Source organism: Diadema antillarum, unplaced genomic scaffold (genome assembly GCF_040938485.1).
Source record: "Diadema antillarum isolate AM-2024a unplaced genomic scaffold, OU_Dant_1.0 seq00000105_RagTag, whole genome shotgun sequence".
Classification (NCBI taxonomy): Eukaryota; Metazoa; Echinodermata; class Echinoidea; order Diadematoida; family Diadematidae; genus Diadema; species Diadema antillarum.
This window is the reverse complement of record NW_027271191.1, coordinates 337,286-358,569: the sequence shown is the minus strand read 5'-3', so window position 1 is coordinate 358,569 and position 21,284 is coordinate 337,286. Positions and strand designations below refer to the sequence as shown.

The window sequence follows — 21,284 nt, the reverse complement described above, 5'->3', positions numbered from 1 at the left end:
GTCAATATTCCAGTGTAATGCACATTAAGAATTGTTTATTGGATTCTTACCACATCTCTGTGCGTTAAGTAGACTAACCGAGAAAAAAAAAACTTTTTAAAGGATGGTACAGTATTAGTTGAGGTGATGATTCAGCTTTGAACTTTTTGGGAGATACTTAAAAATGACTTTATGAAATATGAAAGAGCATATGAAAGAGGCTATCAAAGTTCTTTTGATGAAAATCAGTTTTGAAATGGCTGAGTTATCAAAAAATAAAGCAAGCCAAAGTGATCCTAATAAAAGGTGGGTCCCACCTTTTATTAGGATCGCTTTGTTTTGGTTATCTTAGCCATTTCAAAACCAAATTTCAACAAATAAACTTCCTTTTAGAATATTACATGCTCTTTTAAATTCCATAGGGTATCTCATTATCTCAAAAATCATCATAAAAAAGTTAGAAACCTAAAGCCTCATCTTAACCAAAACTGCACCATCTCTTTAAATTACATTTTAAAGTGAGATTCGCTCGGAAAATGCCATTCTCCAGGGGCACGTTTCATAAAAGATGTCAATGCAGGATGACAACTCATGCCGGAATAGCAACTTTTCCGTATCAGCAGCCAATCAGGAGCTGGATTCTTGTCGTTACCATGACAATTGCCATTCCAGCAAAATAACGAAATATGCCTATCCTTTACTTAAACGTGGGCCACACGGATATCTGATATAAAGCATACATACATAACGTTCCCTACTTACAATGAGAACTAACACATCGCAATTTCCATTAGTATATTAACGTTTACGGTTAACACTCTGCAAGAAATCTTTTCAGACTCCACACGGCACTGAACCCACAACGTCCAAGTATAGTCAGTGATGATATAGGTCCAGGGGCGGATCCGGGAATTCTGTAAAGGGGGGCGCAACTAATATTTCTGGTGCCACTTCCGGGTTTCATTTCATTTTTTCTTTTTATTTCTTTTGTTTTTAACAAAAAATAATGGGGGCGTGCGCCGGTTGCGCCCCCCTCTGGATCCGCCCCTGAGGTCTATGGGGCTGCTGAATACTAGTAACGAGATGCCGTGATTGCGGGGTCATCCCACGAGCTAGACACCCCCGAGTTATACGGCCCACGGATTAGACATTAAAAAAAAAAGGTCCTTGAGTCAAATACCAACGAGTCATACAGCTCATGAACTGGTACCAAGTAGAATGGGCCCACGAGCTATACTCATTATAAAGTAAGACAGGCCCGTGAGCCAGACACTAGGCAATAAGATCCACGAGATCGACACTCGGCAATAATGGTCCAAGAACTCGACACTACGAAAATCAAGCTCCTTGGACTTAAATGTAGAGTTGAGCCTATCCAGTGGGCCTTTTGCCTAGTGTCTTGCTCTAGGGCCTTATCTGCCTGGTGTTTAGCTCATGGACAGTATATGGCTCGTGGGCCTGTTTTATTTGATGTCGAGCTCCCGCGCCTTTTTCACTTGGTGTCGAGCTATCCAGTGGACTGGATTACTCGTGACCTGTATAACTCGTAGTCTTTTTTTGCTCTTTGATGTCTCGCTCGTGACGTGCACCCGTGGTGATTGCTCTGTCTTAGCCGTACCCAAATGAGGTAACCCTTTTACTGTGTTCTGCTAATAACTCGATTGCAGAAATAAAAGACTTGAATTGATGGAAAGTGTTAGTTGATACATCGACACATGCCACTCAACGGTGAACACGTCATGTTCTTATTCCTATATCGCCCACATTTCAATATTTGTCTTATACACAGCTGCGCAAGTCGTTGCAGGGCAGGCTCTCATCCAAGGCTAAATTTATATTTTGCTCTGTTTGATCTTAGCAAGATGTTCAAAGTGTGCTCAATGTTAACATTGTTTCCTTTTTTAATCAAATATATTAGCTGTCAATTCGGAGAAAATTTGAAAGGAGGGACATAATCGAATTCAGTGCGAGGGACAAAAAAGATGGCGAATTATGAAAACTCATGTCACTTAAGTTGAACCTGAGCAAACACCGCGGTTGTCACATGTCAGGCGTAATCTTCCTAAGCGAAGTTAAACGCGAGAGAAAATGTTTGCGTGGGCCATGAAGCGAGTCCCATTTTGGCTGTTTGTTTTTTGCTCTTCTTCTTGTTGTTTTTTCCATCCGCACCTTCTTCATAACATTTCCGTGATGATGAATTCGTTAGTGCCCCAGTGTCGCGTCTTTAAGACGCAACCTGATCCCCTACGGTCTAGAAGTATTACCGCGCCTTCGACACTCCATCATTCCCCTAACCCCTTACCCCACCCCTATCCCAGCTAACCTCTCCCTCTCCCTCCACTCTTCCTCTCTCCCCCTCTCATTCCTACCCACCTCTCCCCTTCTCTCTCCCTCTCTCCCTCTCTCTCTCTCTCCTTGACTCAATCCTCCTCTAGCTCTCCCTCTTACTTTTTCCTTCTCACTTTCCTTCTCTCTAGCTCTCTCACACTCTATTCTCTCTCCCTTTTAGAGTCTTGATCCCGCTTTCTCTGTTCATCGCGCTTCCTACACTCTCCCTCTGACTCTTTCTTTTTCTGTACCCCCATCTCCCTCTGTCTCTCTATGCCCTTTCATACATCACCTCTTCCTTTCCCATGCACTGTCACACAAACCATCCCTTCTCTCCCCCCCCCCCCCCGTTTAAGCGTCGTCTAACCAACATTGTGTGGGCGTCATGTCTTCCCCAGTGCACCCATACAACATTGAGAGCGCTTACCCGTCTGTCATGAGACGAACAGAAATGTTGCCACCAGATCTGATTAATCTACACGTCAAGTCAAACCCTCAAATGAGATATTCAGTATTCAGCATGCCTTCTTCATGAGCCAAAGACTCTTAGGCTCATTATAGGACTCAGTTGACTCACGTTACCTTTAAAGGATACAACTAAGAATCATCAAATCAACAATATTTCAATGTAGCTATGACCAAAACTCAGTGTACAATGAAACGAAGTGCTTGTTATGTCTGGAACTGGTACTTCGTGCTGTGCCTCATGCATTTTTTGTTCAGCCTCTGAAGCAGAATTTTGAGCACAAATTTAGATCTCATGAATGATTTTGATCCATTGTGTTCGAGTCTTGTTTTTCTTTATTTTTCTTGTTAGTTGCCCAGTATCACTTTTGCAGTGAAGATCCTTGCATAGATTGTAATGAAGATTCTATTTCAAACACGAAAATCTGTCGTGATGTTGTAATATACACGTATTTGTGTGATGTACACGGAAACAGTTCAAATTTTTTAGAACAAGGAAATATCGGCTGTAAGGTTGAATAGAAAGATAAGACTCATTCCTTCTTTTTTTTTGGAAAAGGACATGAGCTGATTTACTTTTTAAAATCAGCTCCTGTTTCGAAAAAAAAGCCTCACAAACAAAACAAATGATTTAGTCATATCAGGATGAGAACATTGCCTGATTACAGCATTTACATGAATTTGTACTTTGAACATTGTAAATACTCTTTTTCATTTCTGTCATTATGATCATCATCACTGCAATTGTTATTCTTATCATCATATATAAAGACCCTTGCATAAGAATGATAAAGATATGAAATTGTAGCATAAAATTCTTTCTTGCCGACACTTTCCTGAAAGACATTCCGGATGATATCATTGAAAATTCAACCATTGTTCAGTGGATTAATTGTGATACTGATCATATAAATGTGTATGACAGCCGAATAAGTCGTAAAGAGGAAAATAATGATTATACAAATAACATAAATGAAGACAATAATGATCATATTTGATTTCACAATCATAAGCACTCTGATAATACCTCTTCTCATTTTTGTAACTAATAAGCACGTCATGAAAAATTACTTCTACCGTTTGCCCTCTATTCAAATTGCGCTTTTCTTATTTTGATTCTTCCCTATATACCAATTCCCGAAATCACGTCTGAGGCTTTGTACTATTCCTTATAATGCTAAACTGTACTTCTCGTTGCGAGTATTTCATAAGAGGATTTGAGAGGATAAGAGGATATTTTTCATAATATGAGCCTTCTGGTGTTCATAATCATATCATAACCATTTGAGAAAATTAAAATCCCTGTTTCTCTCTCTAAATGACTGTCAAAAAAGATTTCCACTGATTTTGTGGAAATGTAATGGATTGAACAGTTTGTTCTAGTCTATGTAGGATAAACAGCGGAATTCGGGGTGGCCAATTTAATGATAAGTCTCGCAGCATATACTGATTATTCTCCTAGACTACCTGGGCCGTCCGTTTGCTCTTAAAAGTCCTATTCAGGTTGTCCCAGGACACTTTTTGGCGCAGTACGCATTTTTGGTGGTTTCGTCCATCGAACGTGTTCAACCCTGGAAAAGAGGGAAAGTCGAGCGTGTAATAAATAATGTAGACATGGTAGACACCGGGATTTATTCGGCGACAGATTGGCTCCAGTAACACCTCTCCACTCTCATAAATAAAACAACTGAATATGCTTCTTTTTTTTGGCGGGGGAGGGGGGGGGGATGTCGACTCGATTTCATAAGATCAAGCAAGTTATTGTTATTATTATATATTAATCATATTCTGAATATGATTAATATGTGATACCCACATTTTCGATGGGATGATTCAATTGACATGTCGCAACTAAATCATCGAAGGAAAAAACTTTGTTTCTGTGTGATTTTAATGTCCCTTGGATCTTTCTCGATGTGGGAGTTGCGCGTGGTATTAGAGGGTACTTGACATCTGTTAGCATAATATATCGCTTTGTGTGTGAGCTCAACACTCTGTATGCTATATCAATTTCCTGTCCGTAAGTGTTAGTGTGAAATGGGAGCATATTACACTCATTGGCACAAAAAGGGTTAAAATATCCTCAATTATTATATCTCATTTCCTGTCCACTGTTTTGTCTAAAACACTTAAAGCACAGAGACTTAAACAGCCTCACAAACTTCTTAAAACAAACAAACATGCAAACACATTAACTGACAAAAAAATTGCACATAACTGCCTATTCACTTCCTCATAAAAAAATCACTCAGTAATTTTCAAAGTGTCGATTGACTCCCGTTATCAACAAACAATCAAGAATCAACAAGAAAAGTGTAAATGTTGCATTATACTTCGTGCATCATTTATTACAGGGGCGGATCCAGGGAGGACCGCAACCGGCGCACGCCCCCCTTTTATTTTTTGTTGAAACAAAAGAAATAAAAAGAAAAAATGGGGGAGGGGTGCGTGCGCCCCCCGTTTAATTTTGTAAACGCGCCCCCTCTTTACGAAATTCCTGGATCCGCCCCTGTATTACGCCATATAAAGGTAACACAACGCATTAAACGCTGCTATTTTTCATTCATCGTCACTTTTCGATAACGGTGTGCAGGATGTTCTTCTTTAAGCTTGTATTTATGGGTATAATCCTGATGGCCTTCCTGATATAAAGGTATCTTGCGTTATGCAAACAGTCTCTCTTGAGCTCATCTGAACTGACCCGTCTTTGCGCAATATTTCAGCGAAGAGGAATAACGCATTATGCATAAACCTGACCAAAATTACGATAAAGAGGACAAAATCTCCCCTCATACCGAATGACACCTGAACATCTATTTTGTTTCTGCAAATTCGCAACGGGAGAAGAGGATGAGTAATAACTTTGTAAAACAAATAGTTGAGATAATCAAAGGCAAAATATGAGAAAATAGATCGTAGGGGAAAGGCAGTACTTGCGGAGGAAAGCAAAATCATATCTCAAAGAAGACGTAGTTCTCCTACCCACAATCAGTAATCTTCTTCTTCTTCACTTTTATTTTCTATTTTTTATCTCTCATTTCAAGCGCCTATAGAGGTCTGAGGAAAGGTATTATGCACTGCAAAGGAAGAGCTACTTTATTGTCGTCTTAATGACGAATGCCTAAATACACTCTCTGCATCAGGACATTGAGAACGGTACAGAGTATAGTATGTTTCGTCTTATGAATCTGAGACAACATTGACATTGTGATTAACCTTGACAGTTATTGACAATGTGACTAATGAGGATTGACCTTGACAGGTATTGACAATGTGACTAATGAAACGGTATGATGTGATAGTACGATAGGCATATAGTGTGATAGGTATAACGGGTTGATAAAGGGAGTGAAACAGAAGAAAAGGGTTATCTGTTATTATATTTAGTGGTTTTGTCGGGAATTATAGTTGGAATCTTGCGCTTAGGGTTACTAAAATTAACTATTACGTAAGGAAAGGGTTTAAATGAACGTAGGTGTAAGTAATGCGTGATGAGAGCCCAATGAAAGGGAAATAACTATGGTCAAATTTTCCATCCTCCTCGGCCATCTCATCACTTTGCTATTTCTTCACGTTTATTTCCACTGTCTTTGCCGGCGATCAATCTGTTACGAGGTGATTTGTTGGGGGGGGGGGGGGTTCAGACCGCACCAGATCGCCTTTTCCGAGAGAGCTTTATCACCGATTTGAGATAAATCCCTGCCAAAATGCGATGCGATGCAGGGAAATTCCGACGAATGCATGCCTCTTTTACCCGCCTTGTGTCCCCCTTGACAGCAGTGCTTGGTGTATGAAATACCACTCAAAGTGCACAATGTGAATAGGCAGGAAGTTAAAACAAAAATGGCAGTGTTACCGTTCTCTGCTTGACATTCCTCAACGTGGCACCTGTCCAAATATTAAAAATACAACAAAATAGATACATTTCATTGATGTATTTCGATTAGGGATAACGATTTTTCTGTAAAGCTCTTTTACTTGCAATTCACAAAGTTGTCGCTTTTACCATCCATAACATTGAGGAGGGGATGAACAATATAGCTATGGCACCAATCATATCATTCTCACGTTCTTCTAAAGTGAAGCTTGACAAGGTGACATGGCTGAGGTGATCCACATTCCTTTCGAGCCATATACATCAAAGTACATTAATATAGTTTGAGAGCTATAGAGTATTTCATCAGCCTGTAGCGCCCAATGTTAGCTTATACTTTTGGAAATCCTAAATTCGAGTTTTTCTTGTTAAAAAATGGGTAAGATTCGTCATACACAGAAAAATACTACAAAAGTACATTCATGTGATTATCATTATTATCAACGACTTGATATCATTCGAGAATTTTTGTTTATTACACCGCGCCAGAACAATACCAGTGTTGCTTGTATCATGTTGTAACTTTTGCATCTGTCAATATCTGTGACTAGAAATATAACATTAATGCACGTGTCTCTTCGTCGAGCGAGACATCAACGTTTCATGTTATTACCACTGACGCAAGGGACAACCTTGTAACGCGCTAAGAGACGGAACCAAGTGGTTCCGCTAGACTTCCTCCGATGACGTTCTGTCACTGTTTTTCCGTATCGATATTCATGAAAAATTGACGCATACATCTAATAGCAGATGGGACGATGGCAAAGAAGGTTTTGATAATTTCTGTGTGACACGTATTACATCCATTTTCATCGTTTAATGTATGTTATTCTGATTGCTGTTAGGTCACGTTATCATCGCTAATGAGTATACAAATTCATCTGCTCTTTCTACCTTGGTGCATAAAAAAATTGCAATTCAGTATAGTCTGACTTTAAACTGTTCTTTTTTTTCTCTGCAGGTGAAAAATTGCAGTCTCGTCAGTAATCAGTGATATCCCTTTGAGTTACCTTTGGAATACAAGTGGTTCATAATAATTTAGTATTTGAGCAAATCGTTTTAGATCATGTTTACATATTTGTACACTACATAGTTAGTTTGCTTTTGTAATTTTATCGGGAAAAATGTGACATAAGAAATAAAATATGATTTGAATTTGAATTTGAATCAGAATCTGAATTTGAATGAAATATGTCAATTAATATTCTTCAGTACATGAGAGATTTATTAACCTCTGAGAAGTCATAAAAATCAGTGATATCCTTAATAACAACAATGAAAAAAAAAGCAACAGTTACCTTCCCGTTATAGTGTAACTCTGATAAGTTTATACGTGAATGCCAAATGCACGTCGACTGCATAATGTTCAAACCTTTTGGCTTTACTTATAACTCCAAACGTAACTTTAGGAGTCTCCAAAAGCTCCTTGGGACTCCGGTTGATTTGTTTTGTCGCAGTAATTGTACAAAATCAGATAAACATGAAACCCAACAAACTGCGATCAATTATTGATTCAGAATTTTTTCTACGTTTTTCAGTGAGATAAGTATGAAAAGAAGACTACCTTGAACAGGGAGAGAGAGAGAGGGGGGGGGGGAAACCTACCGCTTTCAGAGAATATTGAAGCTGACGAAGAATTTCGTCCGAGTACATCAAATTCATACAAAATATTATCAATTCATTTTGTATTCAAAATAATGATAGATAGGCAGAATGAGTGCACTTTTCTTATTTTTCCCTTTGAGAGTTTTCACTTAACCTGCATTCAGAAACGATTCCGCGACCGTATGTTCTGATACATTTCTGTCTAACGCAGTCTCCAATATGATTCACATTTATTTATATTTTCCAGCTGTCCATGCGTCTTTAGGGTCGAGTTAAGAACGTCAAAACCAATTTAGCAGGAAATTTTTCTTCGTATTTTTTTTTCGATATTCTTTATATACGATTGAGCATTTTTTTTCAGTGTTGCAAGCAGTACAGTATATTCACATCTTTAAATTTCTTCGAAAAAATACTGCGAATGGAATGTATCAAACGAATTTTAAAAGAGAACAACCTCTCTTTTTCTGTAGCATTTAATTTGATTGGTAGAACTATCCTCATGCAAAATGTAATTCGCTCTTATACTTGTCCTTATACCTTTATAACTTTTCTTAGGATTCGAAATATTCCATTTGAAAGAAAAAAAAGAAGAACCAACCTTAAAAGAAATAAACAAGCTAAGATTCAGTCTGATGATTTATTGTTATAAATAATATCATAATTTTTAATGAAAGGATTGACGCTTGTATTATTTGGTACCATGGTCCAGCGTGCCAAGGTAGTACTCTATGCCATAAACGTAGTGTTGTTATCGTCCATGAATATATGTTTATTCATTAAAGGTCCTTAAATCTTCACTGGCGAACATAAAGAATCATTTTATCTGACACTCCACGATCTGTAAAAAATTTGAAGTGAAAGGCGGGAAACCATTTCGGGCATTTTCCATATATGGCTACCTAACTTAAACACATAAAAAATAACTGGAAGGAGCGTGCTACAAACACTGTTCATTCACGAGGGACGTCACTATATCGATTACATTTCGTTATTCCGAAGGTTCGTTATTCCAAAGATCCGTTTATCCGAAAATGGAATAAGGATCGTTTTGCCAAAGGTTCGATTTGCCGAAGGTACGTTTTATCAAAAAATGAACAAAGTTGTTATTAAAAAACTTCATTGATCCGAAAGGGAAATAAGGTAAGTAATTCCGGAGGTTCAGTAATACGCACCTTTTGTTCGTTTTTGGATTAAAGGGATAGTACAGTATTGGTGGAGATGATGATCGAGCTTGTAACTTTGTACGAGGTACAAAGAAACCACCTATGCATACCATTCTAAGAGGAGCTTAAGAATTTATTTCATGAAAATCGGTTTTATAGAATGGCTGGTATATATCCAAAAACAAGGTAAAACAAAGCGATCTGAATAAAAGGTGGATCCCACGTTGTTGTTGGGTTTTTTTTGGGGGGGTTGCTTTGTTTTGGATATCTCAGCCATTTCACAACCGATTTTTATCAAATAAACATTGAATTCCTCTTGGAATTACATGTTCTTTCATATTTCATGAGAGGTTTCTCATCATCTCATCAAAAAAGTTAAGAGACCTGAAGCCAGGTCTCACCAAAAACTTTACCATTCCATTAACGAACCTTATAGGAGTAACGCACCCTTTATTATTATACAGTATATATATATATCCATCAGAAATAAAACAATGGCCAGAGTTGTACCATTGGACGTTTTACTTCCTAAGGCGTCATCTCAATTTCCCACAGGTTTATCCATGGAACCAATCATAAACACATCTAGCAGTTCAGAGACACGATATTTACACTGACAATTCCTTCAACCTCTGTTTGGATGCGGCTACTGTTTCCGTATATCCTCCTGTCGGTACATACCACCATCAGTTAGACTGCTTGATTGCTCGTACTCTTCTGTATAAGTGCGCATGGCCCTTGAGATCCTGGAGCGCCCATGCTGTAGAAATTGTCATCTCGTCCATGGTGTCATTAATTGGTACCTTTGAATTTCACTGCATATCTTAATATATTTGAGGGGAATCAGATTAAACTGGTTGAATTCATTAAAATTGCACTAGCTCAAAAAAAAACACAAGACTTTGTCAATTTGACAGAAAACCATTCGTTTTAGCCTTCTAACATTTATTGCCAATAAAAGGATCAAGCTTTTGTTAATACATGCGACCGAAATAAACAATGACATATGGCCAAAGCATAACGCGAAAGAGAAATTTTAATTTTTCTACCTGATGAAAAACTAACAGTAAATGGTGGAATTATATTAAAAAGTTGAAGCACCAAACCACAAAAAGGTAGTAGTGGGATTGATGGGATATGTCACGTGGTCAAGCAAAACCTACCTGGAATAACGACAAAACTGAAAGTCATGATCATACTCACACAATCGGAAGTTTTTACTAATGACTGAGCATGAGTAAGGTTTTCTGTTTCTGTGTGTGAGTATACTGTAAAAATTTACTGTAAAAACTACAGTAAACATTTTCATAGGTCATGCATACCCACGATAGGATTATGCGCATCTGTGCTTGCAAATAATTATGATAAAGTAACTAATCATTGAAAGTATACTCATCAAAGTATTATTCAAAATTCACTATCAAAGCTTTACGTGTACTTCCCCTCTTCTGACGCTTGGTCATTTTCTTATCTTTACTTCCTATACGATGAGAGTAGAACTTATCTTTAATCGTTAAGTCGTCCGTTTATTTCTCCTTCAGCGTCACAAAACCCCGCTGCGTCCACCGGCCGCAGCCCATCAAGTTGCCACACACCTTTTTTACTCTTCTCACCGTCGTCAGTAATTTCTTTTTACTCATTTCACGGCTATTTCATTCGACTCTTTTCTCTCTCTTTTTTTTTCTTGTTTAGACCAAATGCTGATCGCTGCTTCAGGCAATCGTTTTGCTCCTCTGAAACCTCCCCAGCCTTGTCACGTGACTTCAAGAAATCCCAAGTAGTCAATCGATCAACCTGCTTCTGTTTTGTTGGGTTTTTTCCCCAACCTTTCATCAAAAGTCATGAAACTATCGGATTCAGCTATCTACTACCGTTATAGGCACAATATCCAGGTTGTTGCCTGACAAAGCCACATGTATGCTGGTGATGCTTGTATTAAGACGTATCGACGGGTAAGAGAAAAAAGCCAAGGGGAGCCGCTATTGGTACTTATTGGAATAAAACAAACAAATCCGCAACCCGCTGTATTAGGGAATGGAGGATTGCTCAGATTCAATGATGTTACACGCGCACAGAGCGGAGTTGAAATGGCGGCGCAGTACATAGGCTCAGTGCAGAGACACACCGTGAATAGATCCGCTGTACTCATCCAGTTATCTTTGATAGACCAAAGTACGCCGACTTCCCTTTCTTTGTATCTCACATTGGGCATACATCACATTCCATGTGTCATCCCATTGTCATTTTCGTATTCATCTCTCTCTTTCTTTTTCTTTCTCTCTCTCTCTCTCCCTCGATCTATATATATATATATATATGAATATATATATATTGCTGTGCAGTCTATATCATAGCCAATATTCTTCTCCTTCTTCCTAGTTTCTCTTTGTTCGTGTTTGTTTTCCTAACCAACTTCGTCGTTTTCACCATTAAAGTCGTCACAAACTGCCCTTGTGTCATCTTCTGTTTTTGTTTGCTATTTCCATCAATGTATTTGGTTTGGGTTTCTCCACTCAATTTCGACTTTCTTTTATCTCTGTATCTTTCTCGCCTCTCGTTGAAATCTCCTCTCTGTCATGCATTCTCCAGCTGGAATTGTATTTTCTCCAATTGATAATGCATGGAAAGGCCCTCACCATACTTTTGGTGGGTTCTTTTTCTTTTTCTCATCCATATCACTCTATCACTCACGATTGACGAACGAGAAAACAAAAAAGAGTCGGAATGAATTCCTAAATATCTGGTCACAAGCATTCCTTAAAGAGCTCAGATCCTTGAGTAACCAATATTCCGGAGGAAGGGGGAGAGGGAGGGGGGCTAGGAGGGTGATGAGGGGACTAGAGCTCTGTGATCAGTATCGCAGTCATGAATTTATTTCGAATTGGGTTACCGAGGAGGTGGATAGCGATATTGGAAGGGGAGAAAAGGTCACCAAAACCAGGACACTGAGAAAAGAAGACGATTATATCTTATCCTCTTCTTATAAAATGTTAATTCTGCTTACCGGTAATACTTTTCTACCAAAGCGTTATTATACATATTATTATATACATTGTATGCATATTTTCTCTCTCAGGTACAAAAAGTAAGATTAACCTTAATGAATAATTCAATAACATTTTACTGTCGTTCTAAGTGGAAGTAAAGTGTAAATCTGATATTTTTGTCTAATGCCGTTTACATGCAGAGTGCAGACATGTCCTTCCGCAGCCATTACCTTCATTGGGCAAGTACTTTTTTTGTCCACGTTCATGACGTTGGTATTTCCAATATCATCTGAGAAATTCATTTTGAATGGTATAGAAGTAAACTATGCACGGTAAAAAAAAATGATATACCTTCTTGGGGTCGTGCAAGGAATAAAACGAAGTGTCAATGAACTCTACGAGCCGATGACCACGTGACTGGCGATACTGACCACCATCTTTTACGATAGTGAACACGATCACTGACAATATTAGCTCCCAGTGGCGGATCCAGACGGGGTCGCACCGGACATGCGCCCCCTCTTTATCTTTTGTTAAAACAAAAGAAATAAAAGAACAGAAATGAAAAGAAAAAATAGGGGGCGCATGCGCCCCCTTTAATTTTGTAAAGGCGCATCCCCTGTACGGAATTCCTGGATATGTCCCTGGTTCCTGACTTCGTATAGTAACCTGCTGCAGTCAAAAGGAACAAAAGCACCATTACCTAAATCAGTGAAGTCATCGTGATCATACCAATTGTAATGTTGTTAAAAAAATTCTCAAAAGATGAATTAATGTAAACAGAATAAATCCTGCAGATTCGAGAACAACACTGCCAAATTTTACCACGGGAGCTTGCGAACATGACGAGATTGAGATAAATCCATTCTGGGTGAAAAATGCTTACCACATTATCTGTTTATCCCGGAGCAGTTCGATTTTGATCAGTATTTTCATGTCTTTATGTAGGTATAACGCTCTATCTACAAAGCATGCATGCACTAGCTTAACCGTTTATCAACATTTTGTTCATATTTTGTGTCTCCCCGTAGAAGCGTTTTACTTTTGTGCAGAGAAAGTCGACCAGCACATTTTTTTTTTTGGCTAATCTTATTTGAATTCAATTCAACGTTTAGCTCATTTTCCAGCAGATCGAGTGAGAATGCAAAAGTGATAATTAATCACATTGTTTATAAGCACAATACAAAGAATACAATTCACGATGAATATTCATACAAGTTCTTTTTCATTTCGAGGCCGAGCTTTTATATAAATACGGAGAGACTCACTAAAGATAATTCCTGTAAATTGCGGGTCCCTCAAATGAAGTTCATTGCGAAAGTTAGAAATATGGTCTCAAGAAACCGACAAAGAAAAGAAATAGTTTGGGTGGCTGTAACGCCTCGCCTAGTTCTGATATACTCTATTGCTCAGGGTTCATTAGGCTTGCGTTGTCGACTGCTTTAGAAGCGTTTCTATGGGATTTCAAAACATGAATCTTTGTTTGTCTTATTTGTCTGTGAGACCGCTTTTCTTCACGATAGATGCAACGTAGATGATAACATGATATAATAATAATAAATTGTATTTATATGGGCGTAGAGACTGTTCGTCTGCGGTGGCAAGACAAGAAGAGTTATGGAAAACTGCATCTAATACGGGACTAAATCACACGCCGCCCCCTGGAGTCAAAATCGCGGGACATAATGAAACTACTCGGGGACGTAGAGAGCGTATTACTTTCCTACAAAAATGAGTATCGCGCAGGAGCTGCTTAAAGGAAAACGTCAATCCACGCCCATGTTTACTTGAACTGACGGAGCATTAAGTCAAACAAACAGAGTAGTTAGTATAATGTTTCGTGAAATATCTCATATAATGCAATGTATTAGAAAGTCGAGAAACTTCAACGTTTCTGGTGGTTTCTCACAGCAGTGATATAAGATATAATGACATAATATGAGACGTCATCAACTAAGAGCTAAACTCTGAGCTCGACATGTAAATCAATATAATATATTAAGTCTTTAAATCACCCACTAGAACAGCTGCTCTTATAAATACCTCCTTCTGGAATCATAACACTTTCTAATTCATCTCTTATGAGGATATCTTTCTCTCTTATGTTCATGTTGTAATGATTTTTACCAGACATGATTAAAGTCAACATGGCTGTGCATTGGAGCTTCACTGTAAGGGGTGACTCGTGACTTGTGGCGCCATTTCTGTGTTCACGTGGGGTTCCGTGTGTAATGTTAAAGCCGGAACGTGTTTCCCTTTTGCTGTGAAAGCCACGTTCCGCTGCTGGTTCATGGCGGCGTGGACCGCGATGCCAAATGGAAGGCGACACGCGCGTAATCGCGATCTAATCAAATCTTGATCACGATGATTCGCAGCCCTCACAGACATGTCACGCGGCCCTCGGCATAGAAAGGAGCCGAAGTGGACTAGACTCGCAGTCTCAGCCGTTTTCATCGACAAGTGTTTTGAGGCCCGTCAAGGCAAAACATATTCTGCTTGTAATTAAGCAGTAGTAACATTATAGGCCTGACAGTAGCAGCAATAGTAAGCATGAAGGTATTATCTTAATTATTATCTTAATCATTCAGAAAGTAACCAAACTATGAGAGGTTGTCCCTTATGTTATACAATATTCCTTGTCGATTTATTTTCAGTAAAACACTGTTTTGTTTGGGGGTTGTATTATCTTTTTCTTGCACACAGATGCGCATGCGCATGCAACCACTTTAACCTGCACATATTACAGTCATAGAGCCTACTATCAAACATTTGCCCTTCATTTCTCGTATCAAGTTCATTGAGAGAACCATGCCGTCAATGCTTGTCGCGTCAAGTCACCTACATTCATGAACGCACTTTACCAATTTATTACGCCAGGTCGCCATGTAATTGTGAGCTGTTTTCACATGGGCCCCGTCTTATTTACAACTTGTTTCGAAGCTTTAGAATGAGAATCTATCGTTGCCGTACCTACTCCCTCGCCCCCTCTCTCCTCCTCCAACCATTGGGTAACTGGGTCTCGGAGGAACAGACTGCGTCCCCGAGCCCTCCGGATCGATCTCGGCCAGAGGAAAGGTTGGGGCGACGAGTAATTGGGGAAGATTCCCCGTCGCAAGGTAGTTCGCAAGTCAATCGACGCTGATCCGCTCTGCCATCGCCCTCGCCAATAAATCCGCCATTTATGAATCCGTGCGGGCCGTTCTATACGTGCTCTTATAGAGGCGAAAGGAGAAGAGGGGTGGGTGGGTGGTGGTTGTGGTGGGACGACAACTTCCCGCCAAAATAAATCTCTCCTTGGTTTCCCCGAACAGGCGGTGTGCACCCTCAAAATACCAAAGGTTAGCGGCGAAAATTGATGTGGAACATGTACTTTATATCATGTCAGGAGTACAGTGAGTGAATCTTGTCTACGAGGATTGATGTAAAGGTCGAGATGAGGCGAATCAACTGTGTCGGTATCGTCTGCTAGGAGGCTGCGTTTATGGTGGTTCTAGACACTTCAACGGGCCTCACTGTGTTCTTACTTGATTAGTCTAATATCATTCCGACGTCATTATTCATTTTAACCAAATACACTGATATGAGGACGATGTAACTCTCAAACATAGTTTGAACCATGCTGAAACGACGTTCTGTATATGAACACATATGGTCACGAGGTAGGTTTCTCGACGTGGGGTTGGGTAGGAATGATGTTCATTGAGGAAGACTATACTGTAAGCACTTGCTCTTACATCTGAAAAGTAGCGGGGAGAAAAAGAACTCTCAAGGAAGCGAGCGGAAACGCCTGAAGGGAAAAAAAGACTTTCAGCCGTATTACGAATGCCCCATTTTCATCACCACCAAATCATCCTCATCTACCTCTTTCCCATTGGCGCCCTGACCTTTGTAACCGTCTAATAGCAAGCTATAGAGGTTACTATCTGCGTGTAATTCCCTGCTCACTCGCATCTTTTTCCCCTCCCATCCCTCCTTTCTCTGTCTGTCTGCTGTTTGTCTGTCTGTCTGTCTGTCTGGCTGCCTGCCTTTCTGTTCTTCTGTCTCTCCTTTTCTCACTGTGTGTCAGTATGCAGTGTAACTTATTAACTCTCTCACTTAATTTATCTATCTATCTATCTATCTATCTGTCTGTCTATCTATCTATCAATCAATCTATCTATCTATCTGTCTATCTATCTATCTATCTGTCACAGTAATCAGAATACAGTATACCAGTATAGGTCACATTTTAGGACATAGTCTAGTATCAGTTGAGCCTGAGAACTCACTGCGTGGGGGAGGGGGGGGGGGTTACTCAGTGCAGGTGGTGTTCGGGTACAAACAATAATTGACATCCTTCCGCACATATGGCATTTATGAACAATATTCGGAACATAAAAATCTTCAGATGGACCATTCGACAAGTGTGGTTGTTGGCTGGATATCTCACAGAATTTGAAAATGAGAGGGTGAGAGCGACAGAGAAAAGGAAAGGGAAAAGTAGAATAAAAGAAGGATTCTGTAGAAGTAGTGCATGATTACTGTTACTCAGACGTTGACGTTTTCAAATCTGTTTTGTTTTTTCCACCAAACGATAGTTGCTCGAAAGGAAATAAAGTAGATAAGTGCAACTTATCTATTTTATGAATGAAATATAATAAGATATTACTCATCAATGATTAATGTGATTTTTTCGGGGGGGGGGGGTAAACATCAGCTGGAAAATGGTGTAGCATACTATCGGAGATGGGTGGGAATAACAACCAACAGAATGACGTGTTTTATACTCCTCTGTTTAAAAATACCGTAATAATTCCGATGCACGCAGAAATTTGATAAATCTTAGAAAATATATCAAATGAGTATCCATCTGACGTCAAAGACATACGCCGTCAGTAATATAATGATGGCTTTAGTATGCTGTAGCTGAATTTCGATATGCAAATTGCAACAGTACTAGGATGAACCATCAAAAAGCCCCTAAACTTCATCATCGATTCGTCGTTAGCTCTTGAACAGTGATTATGCTTTTCTGCAGACCACGGATAATTTACGTGGCGCACAGAGTAACACAATACATAGATCCAAAGCCTTTCCCGGCGTCCTTAATTAAACCAATTTTCACCCCGAGTGCACCGCGGCTAGCCGATCTTTCCAGTCCGCCGCTTTCTGTAGGATCGAGAGCATTTCAAACATTTGCAACCAGAGCGATGAGTCATTGGCTCATTCATAGCTCAAATCGGATTTCGTCGGGACGATTTCGCCAACCCATTAGCGTAATGACAACGGTCTTACACTAAACCAGCAGTGATTCTTCTGTCGACATAATTATGCCCTTTTTCTAATGTCATATTTGCAATATCATAGAGACGCGAGTCCATTGGAGAAATAAAGCGCACTGAAGCGCAAGCGCAAAAAATGTACACGCAGTAACGGAAAGATACAGTCTGCGTAACTAACCAATGAATGAAAGGTAATATTCTCTAGGTTTGGTTAGGTATTGAAGGAAAAACAGTTTAAAGTTGTAATTGCAATTGCTACGTTTTAAAAACATATCTAATTCTTCTGAAATATGTCATGTTTACTTTTTCTTAATGCATGATTAACACCTGTTAATATGCTTTCCGGCTCTTTCTTTCATCATTGATGCATGACAACTGATTCAATGTGTTTTGGGTGGTGTTTTTTTTTTTTTCAATATATGAAAATATATCACGTCACTAAGACGTAAACGTGATAAAAGGCCCTCCAAAATGAAGAAGTGAATAAAGCTAGAGCCCCAATCTTTTTGCAGCCCGCATCCCAAGCTCTCTCTTTCTCTCTCTCTCTCCCTTCAATCTATCTATCCATCCATCTATCTATCTATCTATCTATCTATCTATCTATCTATCTATCTATCTATCGAAAAGAAGAGGGAACTAATGAGGATATATTCCAAAGTGATTTGACGGATTACAGCGGCCTGTAGTGACACCACGATTCTCTTTGGTGGACATCAGACCGGATGACTCAAAGAGTGGTGATCATGTCGTATAGCTGCTGGGCACATTTTTTTATTTCATAAGATGTCTGGAGCTTGAAATTTTAGAACTAAAAAAGAAAGCCTTTCCATTTCTTATTCATTATTTGGGAGGTCACCAAACCATTCAAATTGCTATCAATCAATAAAAATGCAAAAACAAATGTTGGTCGTGTCATAAAGAGGGCAGAAGTGTGAGATGTCGACAATGATTCATTGGCGTCCGTTTCTCTTTTCAAAATTAGAAAGACACTGATGCAAAGAATCAAACAGTTTATTCCAAAAAGAGGTATCGATCGCGTGACTTGCATGCAATCAAGCAAAACTTTTGCAGTTTCAGATCTCACAAAATTTAATCTGAGAAAGATTTTTTTTTTTTTCATTTCAACGTCTCTTTTAAAACTGAATCAATACAGGCAACTTATCAATCCGTCAAAGGAATTTGTTGAACATCCCACCCGACAAATAGGAAAATGTTTGGTGGGAAATTTACCATAAGGTAAATGGATTCAATTAGTGCAGAAATATTAGTAGCACACAGTAGGGAAGTTTGAGGAAAGTCTGGAAATTGGTGCAAAATATGTGAAATTTTTCAATTTTGATTAAATCCATATGAAAAGTATATACACATTGTTACTGACGTAATGTTACGGGTAATATCATTCCCACTGCCTTCTGAAAGAGGTATATCAAGAGGTCTTTCATTATGGTAGAAAATTATAGATATGTTTAATTATCTGTACATGTTCTTACTTTTGAATTGTTTTTCCGATATTCCTCAAATTTCGCAGATGTGTACTATTAATGTTTCGGCATTCACATACATAACGGCAAATTAACCTTTGGAAATTTTTGAGATGTCTCCAATCATCTAAGTCTTTCAATCGTAACAAGAAATAACCCGTCCCATTTCTGTTTCCATCACAGGAAGGTCACAAACTTATAAACAAACTTGGCAATCGATAGCTAGTTGTTACAATCAATCAAATCCCCGATACTCACTTTATGTTTGGGGTCATCTTTGGATGGCTATCAGAGAAGATTTTCGCTTGGCAAGCAGGTGAGATACATTCTCATGTCAAAGATGCACGACGTAATTGGAGGCCGATGTGTTCGAGATCGTATAGGTGTAATAACTGTCTTAGTGGAACAACAAGAAACGTAGGTTATGCCTGCCACTTGTTGCAGTAGTACGTCGATATCTTACGGAGTGTTCTGATTTCTGGGATGTTTTAAGGTCACGTAGCTCACCAGTAACGGGAGCGCCACGGATTTTTCTCTTTACTATATACACAGTCTGTTTTCAAATGCGAAGAGAGAAGAGTTCCACTTGGCACGATTCAAATATTCTTAAATCCAAAACCTTAACACTTAACCAACTGATTTAACATAAAAAAATACACACCTATCGGACTGACAAATCAACACCAACAGGATAAAAACACCGTGGTAGAGCAGAATGTGACCCTGAGGACTATGCAAGTTTCGATCGTTCTGTCATTTCATTCTGCATGCTGTGCGAGAAGCTATGTCTATTTTTGGAACTTTGGTGCACTCCATGCAGAAAACACGATGGACAACGAAGAAATGCTAAGACTCTGAGGATGAGTTTCAGCTGGAAAAGATCCTATGATACAATGCAAAGAAACTCATAAATTAAAAAAAAAAAACAAGTGGGATGTCTCTTCGCTATACACATACAATTTGTTTTTGTTTGTTTTGTGTGTTTTGTGTGTTCGTTTGTTTGGTTGTTTATTTTGTTTCGTTGTTTGTTTTATTCCATGAACTTGAGGCCATGATAATGCGTGATAAACGGTATTCTCGTCTGATGCTCTTGACTTTGAGGAAACTCCTATTCTGGGTGAACTTCTTGTAGGAAAGTAAGTGTCCAACCCGAACTTTGATTGGAGGTTAGAAAAATCAGTTTGTCAAAACAGACTTGATACATTTACAGAGAGGTTTGGATAGAATGACAATTTTCAAACTGTGCCAGAGTTTAGGTTTTCCTTGTCTGCAAAAGCAGCATAAACGTGGCTATTTTCCATCACTAAGTACAAAAGTTTGATCTGGTTTTTAGAGCGTGGCGTATTACAGAGAAGCACAGTTTGTGGGTAGGTGTTGAATTCACAGAGCAAAGCGTAAGAGTTCATGTAGGTACTAAGAAGAACATATTGTAACGTAAAATATAAGCTTTCACGAATAAGTTATGGAAGTTTCTGCTTGCAGTCGTCCTGAAAGCGGTTTGCGATGACAACTTGTTGAAATGGATCTGCAGCTTCCCGTTCACAAAGATACCCATAATATTTCAAGTTAAGCATTCCTTAGGCCATGAACGTACTAGACTACACTAGAAAGATTTCGTAAAAGATTGATTAACAACGCAACTCAAATTGATCACGCACTCAAGATAAGACCCGGCAAGAATAGTAATGGGGAAAAACAGAATTGTTTCGGTAATAGATATGATAGTGTGTCTCCAAGAATCGAAGATGAACCATTTTTCAATTTCTCGTCATGGTCCGTATCATCGCGTCTAATTATGTGACGTTTGACGAGACTCTCACGACTATCCCACACCACACTCTCTTGGCATCTAGCAGTTTGATGAAACCTTTCCATTATGATTTAATCGATTATTCCGATCATCATTAGCAAGACGGAGGGATTCATTTTCTCATTATTGGTAATGTAATTACTTTTTGCATAAGTAACAACATCGTGTCGTCACATTCCCAGCCCAGGAGGGAACTCACGTTTCAACTCATGTAATGCTTGTTTCATTCCGCAGTCGAGAGTGTGGGGCAGAAATGTAAAGGAGGTGCGTGAATCTATTCCATTGGGCCTGTCCGGCGATCAGTGAGTCATACAATTGTATGGGATCGTCA

At 39.0% G+C, this 21,284-nt stretch overlaps 1 protein-coding gene across 1 annotated transcript in view; it reads left to right on the top strand.

The window, feature by feature from the left end:
• LOC139726934 (sphingomyelin phosphodiesterase 3-like) overlaps positions 1–21,284 on the top strand; it is a 36,385-nt gene that overhangs the window by 296 nt on the left and 14,805 nt on the right. The window lies entirely within an intron of this gene.